Source organism: Glycine soja, chromosome 20, assembly GCF_004193775.1.
Source record: "Glycine soja cultivar W05 chromosome 20, ASM419377v2, whole genome shotgun sequence".
Taxonomy (NCBI): domain Eukaryota; kingdom Viridiplantae; phylum Streptophyta; class Magnoliopsida; order Fabales; family Fabaceae; genus Glycine; species Glycine soja.
The window spans coordinates 19716827-19721522 of NC_041021.1; positions in this window are offsets into that span (position 1 = coordinate 19716827).

Below are 4696 nucleotides of genomic sequence, written 5' to 3' on the forward strand. Positions count from 1 at the left end.
CACTAGAAGATTTCTCAATAATAAGTGTATTTGGCCAATCTTTTGATCAAGAACCTAATGATTGAAAATGATTGTTAACAAGATCTTTCCAAAATTTTCTCATGTATATAAATGTGTTAAAATGATGAATATTTATAGGTATAATTCATGTAAACCATTAGGGGTCATTTCCAAAAGATGTAACTCTTCAAAACACACTTTTTTGGAGTAATTTCAAAAAAACAACTTTTATATTGTTGCTTGTGGTAATCGATTACATTGATTCCAAAACTTGAAAAACAATTTTAAGGCTTTTAAAAGAATCTCGAAGACTTGATTTAAATTAATAAAATTGTCAAATATGCTTATTGGAAAAACTTTTAACAATTTAACCTAAGTCTTGAATTTTCTAATTGCTTGACTTATTCGTGTTCAAGATTCTTCATGTTATTTTGCTTTCACATTTCTCTTGTTTGCTTTTTGGCATCATCAAAACCTTCAACATTACATAATCGCATTCTCCACCTTCTTGATGATGACAACCATTTTAGGTAAGGAGCAAATAATATACACTACTAGAAAAACCATCTTTCACAAAAACCATCTTGGAAGGGTACAATTTCTAAGATGGTTTTGTCCCGAAACCGTCTTAGAATGTCTTTTTTAAAATAAATAAAAAATTGAGAATTCTAAGATGGTTCTTTTAAAAATCATCTTAGAAAGTATGCTTTCTAAGAAGATTTTTGGAAGAACTGTCTTAAAATTATTTTTTAAAAAAGAAAATTAAAAAAAAATGAGGATTCTAAGACGGTTTTCGAAAAAATTGTCTTAGAAAGTAGACTTTCTATTATATTTTTCTGATAATCGTCTTAAAATATCTTTTTTTTAAACAAAAAAAAATAAAAATTGAGGATTCTAAGATGGTTTTCTCAAAAACCATCTTAGAAAGTAGACTTTGTAAGATGATTTTTTTGAGAATCGTCTTAGAATGTCTTTTTTTAAAAAAATTAAAATAATGAAAATATTATTATTAAAATATTGTATAGATATTATTTTCTTAGAATACCAAAAAAATAAAAATAATGAAAATATTATTATTGATGATTTATTTTTTTATTAGAATACAAAAAAATATCTATATTCTATCCTCCTAACCGTAAGTAACATTTTGAGGGCACACTTAAATCCAAAGAAAGACAAAATACCAAAACCAAATTTTTAGCATCAGTATATTAATTAGGTCTGGGGCATAAGAAATGCATCAATCTAATTTGGTTTAGTTTTCACTAAACTGGTCTTAAATTACATAAAACAAAAACAAAGTCTCTCTAAAGAAAGTGTACCATGCTAAAAGGCCATAAATTACATATATTTTCTAAAATTTATGGTACTTTTCTTTGTGTTATAAACTTTAATGATTCATGTCGCATCTATCTACTGTGTATATTTGTTTAAACATACCCTTGGCAGTTCTTGGTTCAAAGCATTTCCTAAAGAAAGTATTCTTTGAATAATTCTCTTTAATTTGATAGAATTCCTTATCTGAAAAGAGAAAACAAAATTGCAATATTCAAAATGTTATTTCTTATGAAAAAAAAAGAGAGAAATAACAACTAGTACTCTGAGAAAGCAAATCAAACAACAATTTACCTTAACCCCAAAAAATAAATACATGTTAACATGAATATTATAGATAAATATGCTCAACAAGCACACAATCTCATTGAAATCATACTTACACATTAATTCATGAGGCAGAGCAAAATCATAATCGTTCCTTTTCCTCCTGATGTAGATATATGCCACTAGCAGTACCACACGGAAAACAAAAGGACATGACAAGGCTATTGCAATTTGACCCCGACTACCATGCTCCCAAAACATAGGACATGATGGAAGAGATGGCATGTCGCACAATCCCTTGTTGCCAGAGAGATTGAATAAAGAACAAATCAAATTCAATATAAAAAATAAATTATTTATAATTTGATTATACAATTGTAATAAATGTATGATATGAAATTTCTTTTTGTATTACTACCATAGCAAGTCAATTAGATAACAACTAATTTTAGCTAAGTCTAGCATTCAAAGCTGATGAGGATTGAGATGATTGACATCTCATGAGTCTGGATGTGCCTTGTTTAGCAGTTAAAGTTAGGTTCTCACACACAACAGACAAAAATAAGCCAAATAGGGATTAGGGAGTATTATATATACAAGCAAAGTTATCCAACATTTCAATCTTAACACACCATTATGCAAAATCAAATAGAGTAGAACTAGCAGATTAAAATGACATACTCAATAGCTCCACCATGCACACCAACTTAATAAAGTTGCTCTGGGACTCGTCCCTCCAATAAGTTACCATTCAATAGCCTAGCATGATTGAATAGATTAGAAAAATGAACAGAAGTATGTAGCATAACTTGTCCACAAAATAAAAGGGACACCCAGTGAAAATTACACTAGAGGTCAAGTGTTACCTATCGTTACCATCCTAAACATAAAGAAAAATAAGGTTGAAGCAACTAAATGAGCATTAAGATGCCAAATTGACGAATGAAAGATGAACACCAGATAAATCAAAAATATATTAACAATATGGGTTTGGTAATTGAATGAAGTAAATATATTGGCTATGAAAGATTATTTGAAATTAACAAAAAATGTATACAAAATTGTTGCCTGGATTCAAACAAAGAGCAAAAGTTAATTATTAAAAAAGAATATGGATATAAGACTGATTCCTACACTGGAATTTGTAAGGAAATTCAATGCCAATATCAAGGACAAACAATACATTTAAAAATAGCCTAAGTATGAAACATTGAAATCCTTGCACTTGCAGAGGCCATAGTGTTCATTCATGAGGTAGAATGCAGAACAGGTGTTGCTTACACTAGAACATGATACTATCTAGATGGTTTAACATATCATAACATATATGTTGTATATCTAGTAGCCACCAAAATGAAAGAGTAAGCTATGTAGAAAGTACAAAGCTGATCATTGAGTGGTCTAAGTTGAAAGAGACAAGGATTTGGCAGCTGATACTTACAGGTTTACCAGGTCAGACAAAAGACTAATCTGGTCACTCATGTACCCTTTCAAGGCTTGACTTCCAAGATCTCTAAAACAAAAACAAACATCAAGACTCATTCTTGCATAAAAGCCAATTTGGCATAGTAAGGCATTGTTCTTGTTTGGATAAAAGCATAAAGCAATACGCACTTGAAGGAGAAAAAAAAGGAAGTTAAAATGAATTTAGCTTCTTCCATACGTTAAAACCAATTTAATTTTTATAGAAGCTCTCATTTAACTTGTCCAAAAATTGAAATGCATATAAGTCAATTTTAAGCTTATAGGTGAAATGGAACTCAATTCATTCTACTTTGTTAATTTCTTCTCCTATAATAAGTGCTTGCAGATTATAAATTTATCCAAACACAACTTAAAAATATAGAAGAGTGGAAAGAACAGTTAGATTACATTTGAATTATGACAATAGCAATTTTATCATCAATCATGCGGCAACTATCCTTGAATCTTCAGAAGAAAAAAAAAAGAACATGTCCTAACCTTTTCTAATTTTACATCTGACTTATGACAAGAGCAGTTTTATCATCAGTCATGTGGCACCAACTACGCCTTTGGATGTATAGGTTGGCCCAAATTCCTCCCCCTTGCAATGTCCATAGTAGAGTAGACCATCATCGTTGTGATAGTCGCAACTATTGGTCTCCCACCTAACAAGAATTAATAGGAATAGAATTAAATAGAAACTAAAAGACATTCACTCACTCACTCGATCACTCGCCGACTCCCTCCTCCTCTCCCACTACCGCTTCATCATCTTCGGCGTCGGGAGCTAGTCCTACGACGATTCCTTCAATGCCTTTGCAAGGGACCTTGCGAAGCACCTGAGGGTGCTTGGCACAGTGGAAGTTGTTCCCCTGTCCGAAAGGGACATCGATGACGGTGACGTCGATGCAATTTTGATTGGTGGTGTGAGAAGGTGGTGGCGGTTTTGAAAGGTGGTAGTGTTGTGGAAAGTTATGATAATGATGGTGCTAAGGAACGTGGCACCATTTTGAGTTCTGGAGATGAGTTTGTGTGTGTGTGAGAGAGAGAGAGAGAGAGAGAGATAGAGGGATTCACTTGCAGATTTAAATAATTTCAAAAGCATTCTACGATGGTTATATAATTAACCGTCTTAGAAAGTGACTTTCTAAGACAGTCTTTATAAAATCATCATCGTCGGAGTTGTCCATATTATAAAATTATCACCACAAAGACATTCTAAGACGATTTTTGGGAACCATCGTGGTTTCGCTGTCATAGAATGTAGTTTTTTTAGTAGTGATAACAAGATATTGCAATCACTCCCCCTAAGAATATGCATAGGTTTTATTTAAAATTTGAGCAAAAATATCCATGAAGCAAACATATTCATACCTTATACATATCTCTCCCCCTTTGGCATTATCCAAAAGGCATAAAACATACACCAAAGTAAAATATCCACGACCATCATAACAAAATAAGGAGTGCTTTGTAATTTATATATTTGAGAGATCAATGATTCCTAGTTCTCTTCTTATATAAAAGAAATTTCCTTGGGTAACGATTTAGTAAAAATATCTACTAATTGCTTTTTAGTTTCTACAAATTCTAAAACACAATCACCTTTTTGCTCATGCTCTCTTAAGAA